This window comes from Paramisgurnus dabryanus, chromosome 3, assembly GCF_030506205.2.
Source record: "Paramisgurnus dabryanus chromosome 3, PD_genome_1.1, whole genome shotgun sequence".
Classification (NCBI taxonomy): domain Eukaryota; kingdom Metazoa; phylum Chordata; class Actinopteri; order Cypriniformes; family Cobitidae; genus Paramisgurnus; species Paramisgurnus dabryanus.
In genome coordinates, this window is record NC_133339.1 from 50,480,492 (window position 1) to 50,501,190 (window position 20,699).

The window sequence follows — 20,699 nt, forward strand, 5'->3', positions numbered from 1 at the left end:
CCCCTCCTGGGAATCGTCGACGATCAGATGCCCCCGGAAATCATCTCCCATCCCCTCGTGGAAACGGAGACCCTCGGTAGCCACCCCGGGGAAATGATCGGGCGTGGTCCGTTCCGGATCCCCCTGCGAGCAGGATGGTGGTCCTCCGAGGGACCGTCGACGACGACTCAACCGTTGGGAGACCGCCTGGGCCGATCCTCCTCCCGCAGGCCCGCAGGAGTGAGCGATCGCTCACGGTGGTCCCCAAGAGACATCGGGGCTGATGGGAAATGAACCCCGATGTCACTACTCCCCCTCGACGAAACTCCTGGGGGAGCCGCCCTCCATGAACCTGCTGCGTCCAGTTTGGCTGGATCATTCTGTCACGACTGAGATGCAGGAGTGAGGAAGTTAGGACGCAAACGCAAAGTTCAAAAATAAATAACATTTAATAATAAAACACGATGGATAAGATGGTGAATACAGTGAACACAGGAACATCCAAGACAGGGAACAGACGGGGTAGCAATGACAATGATCCAGCAGTGAGCAAACAGAAGACAGAGGTATATATACACACAGACTAAATGACAAACAGGTGTGATGAGGCAGGTAATTAATCAATGAATGTCCAGGTGATAACAATCGGAACAGAGACAAGACATGACACGGATTAACCGTGACAGATTTACTGTGTTTGTATCAGCTATTATGAGAACCCCTAACTGCACAAACTATGCCAGTCTTTCTGGATTTTATAATAAGTGAAAGTCTTACACAAAAGAGCTCAAAGATGCCTGCACCCACGTTTACATCAAAAATAAGATGGATAGAGGGAATGGTGACATACAGAAGAAATTAAGAGCTTTGCTTAATAATAACCATTGTTTCCTAAATTATTTTCCAATATTTTCCTAATGACAATGATAAACCAGTACTGAGAAACAAACATCAATTGACAGAATGAGTTAACCTATAAAGGAAAGGTTTTTATGGAAAATAAATAATAAATAATATACAGTTAAATTACTTATACAGGGTACAGTTATAGTCAGGGTGACCCTAAACAAACATCAGTTGACAGAATGAGTTAACCTATACAGGAAAGGTTTTTATGGAAAATAATAAATAATAGGCTACACAGTTAAATGATTTATAAATGGGTACAGTTATAGTCAGGGTGACCCTAAACAAACATCAGTTGACTGAATGAGTTAACCTATAAAGGAAAGGTTTTTATGGAAAATAATAAATAATAGGCTATACAGTTAAATGACTTATAAATGGGGACAGTTATAGTCAGGGTCAGAGGCGATTCTAGAGTCTATGGGGGCCCTAAGCAAAAATTCCTAGGAGGCCCTTCCGACCAGTGTTATGAGCTATAGCTATAGCTGCTATTCAATTCGGTCTCCCCATTAGTTAGATTAAAGGAAAGTACTGTTCAAAAGTTTAGGTACACTTGACTAAAATGTTAACTCATAGATCAAGAACAAAAATAAAAAAAGAACAAAGTTGCACATTAAGTAAGGTCTAAAATTAGTCTTTATGTAACACGGAAACAGATGAGTAGTTGTATGGGGGCAGCATTCGTCAAACTTTTATGACCCCCTCCCCCACCCGGTGACAGTTGCTGTCTGACAGGTCGTTTTCATGACCCTTTGACAGGGGGGCGGGACCATCAATCAAAATCTGTACAAGTTGTCAACTTTAGACAGAAAGTATTTAATGGTTTTATTGCCGGTCATTTAGAGTGATTGTTTTTCCTGAGTGTGTTTTATGTCAAGCGTATGGTGTCATGTTTAATGACGGCTCGTGTTTCGACATTTACTGTTTATTGACATTTGATGTCAGATCTCAACCATCCTCCCACCTTTGCTCGCCCCGTGCGCTTCTCAATACTGACTTTCACACCGCGGGTGTGTTGTTGAATCTAAAGTTTTGCAACAGCATAAGTTTATTTAAAGGCAAGCACTAATCATATATATATATATATTAGATGTACCTGGCTACGCTTAAAGCCGATGTTTTCTATCGAGCTATAGTTTCTGATCAGACACAAAGTCTGAACTAAATAAAATTTTAAACGGTTCACGAAGTCCGGGAATCTTTTCATGACCTGGTCTACAGTTTCACGCGTATTAAAGATCCGGCGGTGTCTGACAAAGCCTCGGGTGATTGTTCATATCTGTCATTTAAAATAAAGTTAATAAATGTAATTCTGTCCACTATGGCAAAATAGGAATTTATTTTAGATTAGGGGAATCTTTAACCATGTCTCTGATTAAAACTTTTGATTGTAACATCACAAGTTATTTAATTAAATATTCTGTATACGGGTATAGTTTAAGCAATGACCTGAGCCATTACCTTCGGAGCCGTCAATACTACATTCTTTAGACGATAGTCTAAACTAAATAAATTTTTAAACGGTTCAGGAATTCCGTGAATCTTTTCATAACCTGCACTATAGTTTCACGCGTATTAAAGATCCGGCGGTGCCTGACAAAGCGCCGGGTGAGTGTTCATATCTGCCATTTTAAAATAATGTTAATAAATGTAATTCTGTCCACTATGGCAAAATAGGATTTTATTTTAGATTTAGTGGAATCTTTAACCAAGTCTCTGATTAAGACATATGTATACGTGCACAGATGGTGACAGAGAAACTTATATATGACGTTAATAATCTTTTAAATGTTTTTAAGACGTATTCACCCCATTTTGGGGTTTTATTTTTAATTAAAGGCTTCTTAAAACATGTGTGAATATGTGTATATTATACAAAGAGTCTTATATTGTCTGCTCTGACAAAAATAAAGTATTTTTTAGGTTTAGGGGAATTGACTGCGTGTGTCTTATAAATACAACTTGATAATACGTTTGTTTTGTAAAGAGACTTCTTTAAAGTCACGCAAGAATAAAATATTTTAGTTGTAACTGGTTAAACTTAAAGCCGATATTTTCTATCGAACTAGTCTATTTTCTGTTCAGACACAAAGTTTTCTGATGCTGATATTATGTCAGTGTGTTTGTGTGGGGGTCGTGTGATGTAATCTTTGAAAGTTTATGACCGAACCTTTATTGGGGAGCGACAAGAGATCTCCCGGAATCAGTTTGGATGGAGCAGAGCTGTTATACTCAAGTCTATTGGTATGTATGTGTTTCGCTGTGTTCGTTCCAGTATTTTGTATGATTTATTTAAAAACTAAAAATTCGATCTCTGGTATTGCAGCGAAATTGTCTAAACTGGTATTAACTATTCCTGGTAAATCGCGGAGAAGAGTGGCCTGAACAAAAAAGTCAGACCGAGACTAGAACCTCCCGCAGCGTAACATGGAAATCTTGGAACAAAAGAGACGCCGACTGGCTCGTGTTGTCCGGTGTGTTTTTATTTAATCCTGTTACAATAGATTTAAACAAACTGGTTTGGTTTAATATTTTCTAATAACATGTGTTATCTGTTTTAAAGGTTTGGATATCAGAGGCAAAGCGAACGTTGTGTGTACTATTGCAAAATATATAGCGGATCTCCACGGTACGTTTATCTTGCATAAGAAAATTGTTTTATTTAGATATTTGTCCTAATAACTTGTTTTTATCTGTTTTAAAGGTTTGGATATCAGAGGCAAAGCGAACGTTATGTGTACTATTGCAAAATATATAGCGGATCTCCACGGTACGTTTATCTTGCATAAGAAAATTGTTTTATTTAGATATTTGTCCTAATAACTTGTTTTTATCTGTTTACAGGTTAGGATACAGACCACAACGCTTTGGACGTATCTTTAAAAAAGATTAAAATCAGAGACTTTTTGGATTTGTCTGGGGACATTTTAAACATTTTGTGGCAAATTGGATTTAAAACATTTCGGATACTGGATACCTAGTTTGATTTGTCCACAGAGCTTGTTTAAGACGTTTTCACCGCATTTTAGGGTTTATTTTTAATTAAAGGCTTCTTAAAACATGTGTGAAAATGTGTATATTATACAATGAGTCTTATATTGTCTGCTCTGACATAAATAAATTTTTATATTAGATTTTAGATCAATTGACTGTGTGTGTTTTATGTCAAGCGTATGCTGTTATGTTTAATGACGGCTCGTGTGACAGCTTGTGTTTAGGCATTTGATGTCAGATATCACCCTTCCTCCCTCCTTTCGCACAAGACCTGCATTCTTTCACAGGGGTGCGTGTTGTAAAGCGATTAAAGATTTCTAAAACTCAATGTTGGTAAAACAATCCCCCATTACGGTGTCAAAAAAGTAAAATGTTTATTTTAGATTTAGACAAATCATGAACAATGCTACGATTAAAACATTTGTTTGTAACATCACAAGTTATTTAATGAAATATTCCGTATACGTGTATAGTTTAAGCAATGATCTGAGCCATAACCTTCGGAGCCGGCAATACTATAATCTTTAGACGAAAGTCTAAACTAAATAAAATTTTAAACGATTCATGAGTTCCGTGAATCTTTTCATGACCTGCTCTATAGATTCACACGTATTAAAGATCCGACGGTGCCTGACAAAGCGCCGGGTGAGTGTTCATATATGCCGTTTTAAAATAACCTTAATAAATGTAATTCTGTCCACTATGACAAAATAGGATTTTATTTTAGATTTAGGGGAGTCTTTAACCAAGTCTCTGACTAAGACATGTGTATACGTGCACAGATGGTGACAGAGAAACTTATATATGACGTTAATAAACTTTTAAATGTTTTTAAGACGTATTCACCCCATTTTGGGGTTTTATTTTTAATTAAAGGCTTCTTAAAACATGTGTTAATATGTGTATATTATACAAAGAGTCTTATAGTGTCTGCTCTGACAAAAATAAATTATTATTTTAGATTTTAGGACAAATGACTGCGTCTATCTTATAAATACAACATGATATATACGTTTGTTTTGTCAATAGACTTCTTTAAAGTCACGCAAGAATAAAATATTTTAGTTGTAACTGGTTAAACTTAAATGTACTATTATCTATTTAACTATAAGCTATATTTTCTGAGCAGATATTTTTCTGTTTCTGATGATGGTCTTATAACAGTGTGTGGGAGATGATGGCTGTTCACAGCAGGTGGCGGGTTGTAAACCAGGGTCTTTTTAAAACTGTAGTGGTAAAAAATGTAATAGCACATTGACAAAAATAAAGCATTTGGTTGTAACAAATTATTTAATGAAATATTCAGTATGTGTATAGCGATGAACGGTGTCAAAATCACCGGGGTCCCAACAATACTATAGTCTTTAGACTAAAGGGTATTTATTTTAATATAAATAAAATCTTAATCTTTTCGTGCACAATATTCTGATCACGCCATTAGATTGTGTACCAGCGTTTACAATAGAGAACATACGCGGATGAGTGTTCATATACACCGTTAAGAAACTTTTTTTAAACGATTAAAGACATTTTCAAATCATCTTATGGGGTTTGTTTTAAATTAATGACATCTTAAAACCAACAGGGGATATGTGTTTATTACACAATAAAATGTAATTCTGGCCGCTCTGACAAAATAAGGGTTTAATTTTAGATTTAGTGAATTCTTTAATCAAGGCTCTGATTAAAACACATGAATGCGCGAACCACAGTTGCCAGAGAACGTACGCTGAGGCGCTCTTATGGCGTTAAGAACCTTTTTATTGTTTAAGACATTTTGACCCCATTTCCTGGTTTTGTGTCCGCTGTGGATCCCAACCTCTATGTGTTTATTATACAACAAATGCAATTCTGTCAGCATTTCTAATTTAGAACGCCTTTGATTTAAACATGAGGGTTTTAAAATGAAACGGCCATGTGACTTTTATGACAAAAGCTATTCGATCTTAATTTTTTGTTTTAACATCCAAAAGTTTTATACACAGTCCATAATTAAACAACTAGGTGTGTATGAGTAAGATTATATCTAATGTCACACGAGCAGCACCAAATCGCGCATGTGTCTGTGTGTGTGTGTGTGCATCCAGGCTGTTTATGTGTGGGCGTGTTTATGAGCCTGTGTCTTTGCAAGGTGTGTGTGCGTGTGTGTGTGTGTGTGTGTGTGTGTGTGTGTGTGTTTGCATGGGGGTCTATGATGTCTCTGTTTGTTACTAAAGTTTTGATATTAAGTCTGTGTCCTCATTGACAATAAGTAAGGGTTTTTAGATGTAGGCTTTATTACACAGATACTGATTAAATCATGTTATGCATTATTTGCGATTTAAAGAAACTTAAAAGGTTTAAGACATTTTATCTCACATTGTGGTGTTGTTTTTTAATTAATGTAACCTTAAAACCCTCTGTTATCCATTTAGGGAACAATAAAATGTTAGCAAATATTATTTATCAAAGTTGACGATGTTATAAGCCAGGATGTCACTAACGTGACAACAAACATTTATTTAAAGACAAAACATTTTAACAAAATTGCCATGGCTTACAGAGACACACTAGACTTAATAATAAAAATAAAAATATACTATTCGAACATCCTAACCTGGTATTAGGTTAGATTAGGTTTTAAGGTCAATCAGCGTCTTTAGCTTTACAACTTACAGCACAAAACCCCCAATGACAGGATTTTTATGAAGTGGAGCAGACCCTTGGTATGCCTGTGGGGTTAGGTACAACTAAGGTCAACATCTATCAGTGCATAATAAGCAAACATGAAATTATATTTTAACTATGGTTTGTTAATGATGTTGCTAGGTTCGCGTATTTTTTCTGAAACAAACTTTTCTTTTCAAACTTAGTTAGGATACACACGTTTGTCGCCTCAAACACCTGATCAAAGTTTTTCTTCGCTAGCGACAACTAATGTCTGAGATTTTGTAAATTCATCAGATGTTTCTTACTTGTGTATTTTCTTAAACAAACTTTTTCTTTTCAATCTTAGACAGTCTTCATACGTTTGTCTTTCGATAAGTTGTTCATAGTTTTTCTTCGCTAGTGTCAACTCATGTATGAGATTTGTAAATTTCATCATATGTTCTTACAGGTGTATTTTCTGAAACAAATTTATGCTTTTCAAACTCAGGTAGTCATCATACTTTTGTCTCTACATACATTTGTTCAAAGTTTCTTGTAGCTAGTGTCAACTGATGTCTGAGATTTTGTAAATTCAACAGATGGTCTTACGTGTGTATTTCTTAAACAAACATGTTGCTGTTCAAACTTAGGCAGTGTTCATACGTTTGTCTTTTCATAAGTTGTTCATAGTTTTTATTTGTTAGCGTCAACTAATGACAGAGATTTTGTAAACTCATCAGATTCAAACAAAACTCATTCATTTCTGTAGTTTATGTAACACCTTGTCAAACTCTTAAAGGTAGTACTATCTGTTTAAAACAACAATGCAAAGTATTTTAGATTTACTTGATAAATCTTTTACATCAAAACAAACTAGGATAGCAATATGTTTGAATCTGTAACAGGTGATACCACCAATAGCGTGTTGTACATAACAAAGTCTGTAAAATAATAAAGATTGATTAGGTTTTTATTTAGTAAACCTTTTAACACAAAGTGTAGAGTCTTTTGTATGTAACAACAAAGATGCGATGAAACAACGCAAAACAAGAGAGGATGCGTTTGTTAAAACACATATAAATTAAGATGCATACATCTACAAATGGGGCAAAACCCCATAAGATGATTTGAAAATGTCTTTAATCGTTTAAAAAAAGTTTCTTAACGGTGTATATGAACACTCATCCGCGTATGTTCTCTATTGTAAACGCTGGTACACAATCTAATGGCGTGATCAGAATATTGTGCACGAAAAGATTAAGATTTTATTTATATTAAAATAAATACCCTTTAGTCTAAAGACTATAGTATTGTTGGGACCCCGGTGATTTTGACACCGTTCATCGCTATACACATACTGAATATTTCATTAAATAAACAGTTTTAAAAAGACCCTGGTTTACAACCCGCCACCTGCTGTGAACAGCCATCATCTCCCACACACTGTTATAAGACCATCATCAGAAACAGAAAAATATCTGCTCAGAAAATATAGCTTATAGTTAAATAGATAATAGTACATTTAAGTTTAACCAGTTACAACTAAAATATTTTATTCTTGCGTGACTTTAAAGAAGTCTATTGACAAAACAAACGTATATATCATGTTGTATTTATAAGATAGACGCAGTCATTTGTCCTAAAATCTAAAATAATAATTTATTTTTGTCAGAGCAGACACTATAAGACTCTTTGTATAATATACACATATTAACACATGTTTTAAGAAGCCTTTAATTAAAAATAAAACCCCAAAATGGGGTGAATACGTCTTAAAAACATTAAAAAGTTTATTAACGTCATATATAAGTTTCTCTGTCACCATCTGTGCACGTATACACATGTCTTAGTCAGAGACTTGGTTAAAGACTCCCCTAAATCTAAAATAAAATCCTATTTTGTCATAGTGGACAGAATTACATTTATTAAGGTTATTTTAAAACGGCATATATGAACACTCACCCGGCGCTTTGTCAGGCACCGTCGGATCTTTAATACGTGTGAATCTATAGAGCAGGTCATGAAAAGATTCACGGAACTCATGAATCGTTTAAAATTTTATTTAGTTTAGACTTTCGTCTAAAGATTATAGTATTGCCGGCTCCGAAGGTTATGGCTCAGATCATTGCTTAAACTATACACGTATACGGAATATTTCATTAAATAACTTGTGATGTTACAAACAAATGTTTTAATCGTAGCATTGTTCATGATTTGTCTAAATCTAAAATAAACATTTTACTTTTTTGACACCGTAATGGGGGATTGTTTTACCAACATTGAGTTTTAGAAATCTTTAATCGCTTTACAACACGCACCCCTGTGAAAGAATGCAGGTCTTGTGCGAAAGGAGGGAGGAAGGGTGATATCTGACATCAAATGCCTAAACACAAGCTGTCACACGAGCCGTCATTAAACATAACAGCATACGCTTGACATAAAACACACACAGTCAATTGATCTAAAATCTAATATAAAAATTTATTTATGTCAGAGCAGACAATATAAGACTCATTGTATAATATACACATTTTCACACATGTTTTAAGAAGCCTTTAATTAAAAATAAACCCTAAAATGCGGTGAAAACGTCTTAAACAAGCTCTGTGGACAAATCAAACTAGGTATCCAGTATCCGAAATGTTTTAAATCCAATTTGCCACAAAATGTTTAAAATGTCCCCAGACAAATCCAAAAAGTCTCTGATTTTAATCTTTTTTAAAGATACGTCCAAAGCGTTGTGGTCTGTATCCTAACCTGTAAACAGATAAAAACAAGTTATTAGGACAAATATCTAAATAAAACAATTTTCTTATGCAAGATAAACGTACCGTGGAGATCCGCTATATATTTTGCAATAGTACACATAACGTTCGCTTTGCCTCTGATATCCAAACCTTTAAAACAGATAAAAACAAGTTATTAGGACAAATATCTAAATAAAACAATTTTCTTATGCAAGATAAACGTACCGTGGAGATCCGCTATATATTTTGCAATAGTACACACAACGTTCGCTTTGCCTCTGATATCCAAACCTTTAAAACAGATAACACATGTTATTAGAAAATATTAAACCAAACCAGTTTGTTTAAATCTATTGTAACAGGATTAAATAAAAACACACCGGACAACACGAGCCAGTCGGCGTCTCTTTTGTTCCAAGATTTCCGTGTTACGCTGCGGGAGGTTCTAGTCTCGGTCTGACTTTTTTGTTCAGGCCACTCTTCTCCGCGATTTACCAGGAATAGTTAATACCAGTTTAGACAATTTCGCTGCAATACCAGAGATCGAATTTTTAGTTTTTAAATAAATCATACAAAATACTGGAACGAACACAGCGAAACACATACATACCAATAGACTTGAGTATAACAGCTCTGCTCCATCCAAACTGATTCCGGGAGATCTCTTGTCGCTCCCCAATAAAGGTTCGGTCATAAACTTTCAAAGATTACATCACACGACCCCCACACAAACACACTGACATAATATCAGCATCAGAAAACTTTGTGTCTGAACAGAAAATAGACTAGTTCGATAGAAAATATCGGCTTTAAGTTTAACCAGTTACAACTAAAATATTTTATTCTTGCGTGACTTTAAAGAAGTCTCTTTACAAAACAAACGTATTATCAAGTTGTATTTATAAGACACACGCAGTCAATTCCCCTAAACCTAAAAAATACTTTATTTTTGTCAGAGCAGACAATATAAGACTCTTTGTATAATATACACATATTCACACATGTTTTAAGAAGCCTTTAATTAAAAATAAAACCCCAAAATGGGGTGAATACGTCTTAAAAACATTTAAAAGATTATTAACGTCATATATAAGTTTCTCTGTCACCATCTGTGCACGTATACATATGTCTTAATCAGAGACTTGGTTAAAGATTCCACTAAATCTAAAATAAAATCCTATTTTGCCATAGTGGACAGAATTACATTTATTAACATTATTTTAAAATGGCAGATATGAACACTCACCCGGCGCTTTGTCAGGCACCGCCGGATCTTTAATACGCGTGAAACTATAGTGCAGGTTATGAAAAGATTCACGGAATTCCTGAACCGTTTAAAAATTTATTTAGTTTAGACTATCGTCTAAAGAATGTAGTATTGACGGCTCCGAAGGTAATGGCTCAGGTCATTGCTTAAACTATACCCGTATACAGAATATTTAATTAAATAACTTGTGATGTTACAATCAAAAGTTTTAATCAGAGACATGGTTAAAGATTCCCCTAATCTAAAATAAATTCCTATTTTGCCATAGTGGACAGAATTACATTTATTAACTTTATTTTAAATGACAGATATGAACAATCACCCGAGGCTTTGTCAGACACCGCCGGATCTTTAATACGCGTGAAACTGTAGACCAGGTCATGAAAAGATTCCCGGACTTCGTGAACCGTTTAAAATTTTATTTAGTTCAGACTTTGTGTCTGATCAGAAACTATAGCTCGATAGAAAACATCGGCTTTAAGCGTAGCCAGGTACATCTAATATATATATATATATGATTAGTGCTTGCCTTTAAATAAACTTATGCTGTTGCAAAACTTTAGATTCAACAACACACCCGCGGTGTGAAAGTCAGTATTGAGAAGCGCACGGGGCGAGCAAAGGTGGGAGGATGGTTGAGATCTGACATCAAATGTCAATAAACAGTAAATGTCGAAACACGAGCCGTCATTAAACATGACACCATACGCTTGACATAAAACACACTCAGGAAAAACAATCACTCTAAATGACCGGCAATAAAACCATTAAATACTTTCTGTCTAAAGTTGACAACTTGTACAGATTTTGATTGATGGTCCCGCCCCCCTGTCAAAGGGTCATAAAAACGACCTGTCAGACAGCAACTGTCACCGGGTGGGGGAGGGGGTCATAAAAGTTTGACGAATGCTGCCCCCATACAACTACTCAGATGGGTAAGTATTCAATATATTATACTCAACAAATGTTTAAGTAAAGCCTAGGTTCTAGGGGGATTTTAAAAGAATAAAAGAATTGGGATAAAGTATATTCAATTAATTAACAGCTGGCACTTTTATTACAGATCCAAAATTTTAAATGAACAATTCCCACAATGTAAATGAAATCACAATGGCCTCAATTTACAATGGATTCATAGGCAAGGCAAGGCAAGTTTATTTGTATAGCACATTTCATAAACAGAGGTCATTCAAAGTGCTTTACATAGAAATCAGAAAACAAGAAATCATAGATACATGAATTTAAAATATCAATTAAAAGAAAATAAATGTGATTTTAATAAAAACTGTTTAAATGTGTGAAAAGAATAAAACAGGAATAAAAGTATAAAACAGTTAAAAATAAGAATTAAAACAAGAGAAATAAAAATAATTAAAATAGTGCATATAAAATATAGTGCAATCAGTTCGGACACAGCATAGTGCTCATTCAGTAAATGCATAGCTAAACAGATGTGTTTTGACTCTCCTTGCTTTGAGTGAACCCTTGGTATTTCTAGCTGATATGATCCTAATTATCTGAGTGATCTGTTGGGTTTATATTCAATGAGCATATCTGCAATGTATTGAGGTCCTAGTCTACTGAGTGATTTATAAACCATTAATAATACTTTAAAATCAATCCTAAATGTAACTGGTAGCCAGTGTAGAGACCTGAGGACTGGTGTGATATGTTCATATTTTCTGGTTCTGCTCAGAATCCTGGCAGCAGCGTTTTGAATGAGCTGGAGCTGTCTAATGGTCTTTTTGGGAAGGCCAGTGAGGAGGCCATTACAATAATTCACCCTGCTGGTGATAAAAGCATGCACAAGTTTCTCTAAGTCTTGTCTGGAAACAAAGCATCTATTTATTGCAATATTTTTGAGATGATAATATGCTGATTTAGTTATTGCTTTGACATGACTACTGAAAGTAAGGTCATATTCCAGAATCACACCAAGATTCCTGACTTGATTTTTAGTTGTTTGACCCCTAGCAGTAGTTGTAGCGGGCCACCATTCGTCAAAGTATGATTTATGACCCCCTTGACAGGTGGGGTTTTGACAGGTGGTACCCAACCAGCTGTACATGCCGTCCAGGTTTGAGAGTCGTATTTCATAGCTTTTAGACAGCGACTGTCCGGAGCATGTTTTACGACGTGTCAATCAGCGCGTTGTTTTTCCCAGAGATGGGGACTCGAGTTTGAGACTCGGACTCGAGGGCGACTTAAGTCGCACACACAGTGACTTCAGACACGACTTGAGACTCGACCCTCAAAGACTTCAGACTCGACTCGAGCCGCGCGACTCGTGAACAATGTTTATTTTTAGGAAACGTCTGATGAGCTCGCTGTCATAGCTCCCTCCGTTACCTACAACCTGCCCACGACGTAACACGTGACGTATTTGCTCCGCGCACGCGGCCGCGAACATACATGTCGACTGTACCTGCAGGCAGCTGCTGCTGTGGCATTCATCTGAAGCTATGGGTAGTGCTGTGACGGATCCACGGTTCAGCTCGCATGCGATTTGCGGATTAATATGCAATTTAAATAGGGTAAGTTTATCATTAACGTGTTTCTAAGGCTTGCAATTGCTTAAATGGTTAAACAATTTAAATGCAAAAAGGGGCTCAAGTGAGCAGATTTCTGTACGCACATGCGGTTCAGTGTATCCGGTCCGGCTCCAGTCAGGTCCAGAGTTGCGCTACTTTGTGTCATACTGTACCTGCCGAACTGCGCGATCCGATCGGCGTATGAAATCAAATTAATACTATAGCGGATCTAGAGTGACTGGGGAGCAGACTGCTGTGGCGCCACAAGAACCCACAGGCGAGTGACAACAAAGTACCGCGAAAGCGATTTCAGTTATCACATGGAGAACTCTGCTTTGAATCGCCCTCGCGGTACTTTGACATCACCAAGAGGTCTGCTTAGCGCCAAATTAACTCGAACCTGCAGTGTAGCTGCTCACGCGACACTGTAAACAAACAGGAATTGTCCATATGGAGCAGTGAACGAGTGGAGCAGTGCTTCAACATGAAATCCGAGAGTTAACAACGCACATGTGAGTAAACAACATTTAAATCATCAGTCCAGTTTAATAGATAAGGTTTCAAGTGCAATAAAATAAGCCCGTGATTATATCCTGATGGTTTTTAGCTGCCTTCAGCATGTTTGCTTGTGCTTCACAGTGTTAAACTTCCCTTCTCTGTGTTCATTTATATATCTACGTTCAAGATGTATATGATCTTAAACTTCTGTGAGGAAATTCATGTCTGCGTTGATGTTCAGTTCAGACTTGCAAATTAAAGATAATTTTCTTCACTTTGGTTTTGCTGTCTAATATTAGGCTACATGATGGTCTTGTAATAATAAAAGTAAAAGCCTATTTTCATTTTTAGACAATGCTTTTATTATATGCAAAAAATAAGCTTTTTATATCAATGACTATGCAAATTAGAGTTAATTCATGGTCATCTTAAATGTGTATTAATTAAAAACATTTACACCATTAAATTACACATGGTAATGTTATCAATAGTTGTCAGATAATAGCTATTGAAAGAGTGGATATTTTTCTTCTTCAATGCGTGTGTTAGCCACGGATTGAAGATTGTAAACTGTTTATTTAATTTTAATTAACAGTTGAGTAAGTTTTGGCCCCAAGTTAGATGTTAATTAACACTTAACCAGTCTAAAAATCAGTCCAGTTTCCCCAGCTGTAAACCCATTGGCTGTTAAACTCTTTTTTTTTTTCTTATAATAAATTGACATGTTGATAACACATTCAGTTTATGTGTTTATGAGTACACTTTCAGAATGCTCTGTTACATGAAGATTCATACTGTATGCATCTGTGAGTGTGAGTGGTGCGTTGCGCTGGGACGAGTGAGCATAAGGGTGAGAGGGGAAAAATCAGAGTATACTCACTACAAAAATCTAGACTACACCACTGACCTTACTTTATGTGCAACTTTGTTCTTTTTTATAAATGTTTATAATTTCTTTTTGTTATTAGAGTTTTATTTGTTACAATGAGACTTGAGACTTGACTTGGACTCGAGCCCATAGACTTCAGACTTGACTTGGACTCAAGCTCAAAGACTTCAGACTTGACTTGGACTCGAGGTCAAAGACTTCAGACTTGACTCGGACTCGAGCTCAGAGACTTGTGAACATCTCTGGTTTTTCCTGCGTGTGTGTTTTTTGTCATGCGAATGTTGTCATGTTTATTGCTGTCAAAAAAGTTTATTGTTTTAGACTGTCCAGTTTCTGTCATGTTTTATGAGCGGTCTCTCTACCACCCCCTCCCTTCTCGCCCCTGCGCTTCTCAAACGCGCAGCGTGTCTCGCAGCGGGGGTGCATTGTTGAATCTAAACTTTTGTTTTGTAACATGAAAAAGTTTCTTTAAAGTCAAACAAGAATCTTATATATATATTAAATGTATCTGGTTACACTTAAATCTGATGTTTTCTATTGAGCTATTTTCTTTAGTTTCTGACCAGACACAAAGTGTCAGATGCTGCTCTTATGACCGTGTGTGTGTGTGTGGGGGGGGGGGGGTTAGTATTGAGAATCACCTCCCTCGTTCACCAGTTGATACTGTACTGCACTGGTGAGAGAGATTCAGCCTGTAGCTGTCCCTCTAGACACAGACAGCAGGCAACAGCAGCTCAGGAGTGAAGGGGGGAACATGCAAGTGGTGTACAGAACAAAAAAAGAACAGTCAGGACTTGCATCTGTTGTGGTGGACACACTTGCAGAGAGCACCAAGTGATAATGCTGCAAGCCCTGCTGAAAAGACTGAACACACACACACGTGCACACATACACACTGAAAGTTAGTTTGATTGTTTAGTTCTCCATCCATCCTCTACTCTTGCTTCATTGTTCAATTTATTTGATGTTGTTTTTGCATTTTGGTTCATAATAAATGTTCATAAATCTGATGCAGAGAAGATTTTTGTCAAACCCACATGCACGCACACACGCACGCACGCACATTCTCTTTCTTTCTCTCTGTCTCTGTCTCTCTCTCTCTCTCTGCGCATTTGTGGAGCGAGTGAGTGAAGTTGGCGTGTGAGTTTGTGAGTGAGAGCATTTCAAAGTAAGTTTTTCTTCCTCCTGCAGTGTTTTTTTAGTGTGCTATACAGTTTTCATTTGCTAGTCGCTTTTTTTCTTGAAACGAAAAGTTTTGGACGGAGGATTGCCGTCAACCAGCATTCGCTGGTCGGAATGGCGGCTCCGGTGCGGCCAAGTTTTGAACAGATTTCTTGCAGGCACGGAGTTAAAGTCGCGCCTGTTATGAAGTGTTCTGTGGAGGAGTGCCGTTTGCCGATTGGAAACGTGGTTGGATATGACAGTATTTTGTCGGCATCTCATATGAACAGCGTGTTTGTCATCTTCCTGAGCAGCATTGAGAAAGTCAACAGTGTTGTGCAAACCGGTGTAGTCATACAGGATACGTTCACGCCGGTAATGCCTCTAGTTCAACCCGCAAAGAAAATCATTCTGTCTAATGTCCCTCCTTTCATTAAGGATGAACTGCTCACCACAGAACTATCAAGACACGGTAAGATAGTGTCGCAATTGAAGAAGATCTCTTTGAATTGCAAATCACCTCTACTTAAACACGTTGTTTGTTTCAGACAACAAGTTTTTATGATTTTGAATAATGATATTGAGGATCTAAATGTGGCTTTTAAGTTTAAAATTGATGGATTTGACTACGTTGTTTTTGCATCTTCTGAAACTATGAAATGTTTTGAGTGCGGACAGGAAGGCCATATTAGACGCTCTTGCCCCTGGACGGATTAATGCTTCTGATTCTGAACCTGAAAATATAAGAACTGATGTGACTGAAACTTTTGCCAATTTTAGATCTGCTATCACTGATGTTGCTGTTAATGTAAACACTGATGTGGCTGATCCTGCTAACAATGTAAGAATGGATGTGGATGGTAATGCTGATTATGGAGGACCTAATGTGACTATTTCTGAAGTGATTATTGAGGCGGTGGCAAATGTACAGGTGCACACTGCAGGAGATGATAATAGTGCCATTAAAGCAACACTATGTAGTTTCCATGTAAAAATGACTTACAGCTCCACCATGTGGTTGAAAAGCGCAACAGTGCCTGGTATCAGACACTCTTCTGCAGGCAGGGGGAGGGGCGGGGCTGTGTGCTCTACCCTCCACCGCCACTTTCAGAGTGTGCTTGTAGCAGCTAGGAGGCTGCTCAGGTTGCAGCAACAGTACAGTTTGTCCAGTTAAAAGTTGTTCTATCACTGAAATAATTTTAGAGACATTATTTAAAGGTAAAAAAACTACATAGTGTTGCTTTAAATCTACTGGCTCAAAGAAAAATGTGGAGAATGCTGTTATGGATGCTGCATTGTTCCAAACTATAAGTGGGGGAGAAGGGTCTGGTATAAAGTCTGATGAGGTGGTTGCTTTGGCTGAAGCAATGCTGGAAGAGGAGAGTATGGACATTGAACAAATGACTGATGGAACACCCTTTAGATGCCTCCAGTCACGAGAAAAAGGTCTAAGTCATTTGACATTCCAGCACAGTTAAAGACTCTGACAGCGATGTAGCTGACGTTAGGAGTTTGCGAAGTCAGCAGAAAGCCTATACTTTTGATAAAATAAGATCCTCTTTGCAGAAGACTAAAAACATGAAGAATGTCCATATAGTGGATTATTTTCCTGAATGCAGGATGTTTCTTGAGTCAGCTGCAATGCTTATGAGAGGTGAAGGGAAAGAACAGTTTACAGCTCAGGAAACATATAGACTCAAGAAATTTGTCTTAAAACTGAGACTTGATTTGCAAGCTGACGATGGCTTTGAAACAACATGAGCTTTTCTCTGTCAATAGTCTAGTGCTATTTCTTTTTGTGTTTTTTTACATCACTTCTCTCATGAGTGCAGTTAATGTGGGCACTCTTAATTTTATTGTTTGAATTGTTTTAATCAAACAAAAGAATTGACATGAAACTTTTGTTCAGGAAACCCATAGTGACTGCTTTAATGAAATCGAATGGAAGAAAGAATGGGACAGGGAGGTGTTGTTTACACATTTGAGTTCAACAAGAGGAGGGGTGGCCATCCTTTTTGCAAAAAGTTTCTTACCTGTTACTTATGAAGTTAAACATGTGATTCCAGTCAGACTTATTGCCGTAAGGGCACAATTTGAAAAGTTTACTTTTATTTTCTTGAATTTGTATTCTCCAAATAATGATGTTGAAAGAGTCTGCTTTTTAAAAAATGTTAGTACAATTTTGCAGATCTGTGGTTCTGATGATTAATCTGTTGGGTGGTGATTTTAACTGTACTGAAAATGATGTCATGGATAGAAATCACATGGAACCTCATGTTGCATCAAGGGTTGTTAACATTGTTAAAAAATTTTACTATTACTCCAGTTGGGTTCACAGATCTATGTCTAGTTACATGTCAGATTTTTATTGCTAATTTAAAGGTGCAGAGTGCTTACTGGCATTTTAACACCTCTTTATTGAATGATGTTAACTTTAAAGACGTTTTTAAATTTTTTTTGGGAATAATTTTAGGTTGAGAAAGCAATTTTTTACAGATTTGCGACAATGGTGGGATAATGACAAAATGGAAATAAGGTCTTTCTGTCAGCAGTACACTTTTAATGTCTCTCGTAACATCACTCAGTCTATGAGAAAGCTTGAATTTTAAATTTTAAAGTTACAAGAATTATCAAATATCACTGGAGAGCAACTTACTGAAAGTATTAACTCTAAAAGGTCTCATCTTGTTGACCTGTTAGGCATTAAGGCACGAGGATCGTTGGTGCGATCCCGTTTTCAAAATGTCACACATATGGATGCTCCATCTAAATTATTTTTTGGCCTAGAGAGGAAACATGGTCAGAGTCGTTTTATTCACTCCTTACATTCTGAAAATGGGCAAGAGTTGACAGAACCTTCTGCTATGAGGCAAAGGGCTGTACAGTATTATGCTGTTGTACACCAGTCAATACACAGATGACAAAGAGCTGTGTGCTTGTTTTTTGGAAGGCCTTGCTAGTAAAGATTCCAAGGCTGAACTGGAGAGTCCTCTGTCTGGGCAGGAGCTTTATGCTGCTCTTCAGAAGATGGAGAGTGGCAGGGCTCCTGGAACTGCCAGTGGATTTTTATAAAGCTTTTTGTGCAGTGCTGGGTGACGACCTCTTAGCAGTTCTCAATGAGAGCTTGACCGAGGGTCAATTGCCCTTGAGCTGCAGAGGAGCTGTAATTACCCTACTGCCAAAGGGTGAATTATATGAAATTAAGAATTGGAGACCAGTGAGCTTGTTATGGTCCGACCTCAAAGTCTTTTCTAAGGCTCTGGCCAATAGGTTGAGGAATGTGATGGAGCAGATCATTCATGTTGACCAGTCTTACTGTGTGCCTGGTAGGTCAATAGTAGATAATGTTTGTTTGATACGAGACATTTTGGAGGTTTCTTAGGTGTTGACTTGGGTCTTATTTCTATTGATCAAGAGAAAGCCTTCGATAGGGTTGAACATGAGTATCTTTGGAGGACTCTTGTTGCCTTTGGTTTTATCAAGACATTGAAAGTCTACTAAAAATCAATGGTGGTTTAAGCACCCCTTTCAGAGTGTACAGAGGAATTTGACAAGGTTGTTCACTGTTTGGAATGCTACAGTATATTCTACACACTGCATGAAAAGAGGTGTATCCGTACTAGGAAACTCCTGTAAACACCACTGATTTTCGGAAGTATCTACTAGTTCCACTGAGGGTAAACTTCTAATTCCACCAAGTTAGGAAACTCCCGTAATGATACCAATTCGGATGTATCTTGCTAAGGGGATATTCCTGTGGTATATGCAGCCATTTGTTGCCATGGCAAATAATCCCATTGAAGATTTTGTTAGGGGACATTTTCACACCTTCAGAGGTACTGGGATTTCACACCTTTGCACAATTCTAGTGTCCCCATTGGTGTTTGATCCCAACACTGATTGGTTGCTTTTAAAACCCCCTCCCAAAACTCTGACAACTATTGGGACACAACTTTGAAACTTTCCAGTTGAGATGATTTGATTGGTTACACTTTGTATTTAGCCCAACCCAAGCCCTCATAGTTTAGTGACTTGATTGGTTATTTGCCTGCTATGCAGATAGACTACAATCCCCCCCACTATATCCTACTATACATGCCCAAAACCCTTAAAAAAAAAACTTGAATTGAGTTTGAAATGTTTATTTAATAAAAAAACTGAACAATCCACAATTGTCACAATCACAAAATAATATTACACATAAATATTAGAAGTTGCATACATAAACAATACTATTTAAACTTATAAATATACAGACAGAGAAAGCAATATTAGAGTAAAATAAAACAAAATAAAAGCAACAATGAAAACTACATTCAAAGCAGTACAATGTAATGTAGCAGTGGCGGTTGCAAATTCAAAATAAGTGTTCGGAGTGTCATGTGTGTTGCTTGTGTTTTTAAAATGTGTTTGTTGCTTCATGTAAACCATGTGCATCACGTGTTTAGTCAAAACACGTGATGCACATACACGCACTCGACACGCAGAACACATATTTTGAAATTGGGAACCACACAAATGACGGGCTGTATACATGTTGTGACAAACTTCGCATCAAGTGCTCACAAAAAACAGGTCACCAGCTGCCACTGTAATGTAGTAAATACCTAAATAAAATGAACAACAACTATATTGATCTTGCTTTAAGAAATCAGTCCTACACTGCAAAAAATGACTCTTACATAGTATTATTGTCTTGTTTTTAGTAGAAATATTATTTAAATTAAAATGCTTTTTCTTGATGAACAAAATGACCTAAGAAAATAAGTCTAGTTTTAGACAAAATAAATAAACACACACACACTTTAAGTGAATTTGTGCTTAAAACAAGCAAAAATATCTGCCAATGGTGTGAGAAAAAAAATCTTACGTTTTCTTTTTTCATAAAAACTTTATTTAAGCACAATTTTCTCACTCCACTGTTAAGATATTTTTGCTTGTTTAGGCACAAATTTACTTAAATTGTATATTTTTGTCTAAAAACTACACATATTTTCTAAGGTAATTTTGCTCATCAAGAAAATACATCTTGATTTAAGAATTTTTAGTTTTTCTACTGAAAACAAGATAAAAATCCTAAGTTAGAAAGTGATTTTTGC

At 36.7% G+C, this 20,699-nt stretch overlaps 2 long non-coding RNA genes across 2 annotated transcripts; one reads left to right on the forward strand and one right to left on the reverse strand.

The window, feature by feature from the left end:
• Positions 1–1,655: 1,655 nt before the first annotated feature.
• Positions 1,656–4,024, forward strand: LOC135761062 (uncharacterized). Its single transcript, XR_010537689.2, has 3 exons — positions 1,656–3,359; positions 3,449–3,514; positions 3,730–4,024. It is a non-coding gene; the product is annotated as an uncharacterized lncRNA (long non-coding RNA).
• A 4,945-nt stretch (positions 4,025–8,969) lies between these two features.
• Positions 8,970–11,428, reverse strand: LOC135761057 (uncharacterized). Its single transcript, XR_010537686.2, has 3 exons — positions 9,635–11,428; positions 9,480–9,545; positions 8,970–9,264 (listed from the first exon to the last, which is right to left on the reverse strand). It is a non-coding gene; the product is annotated as an uncharacterized lncRNA (long non-coding RNA).
• Between the last annotated feature and the right edge of the window lie 9,271 nt (positions 11,429–20,699).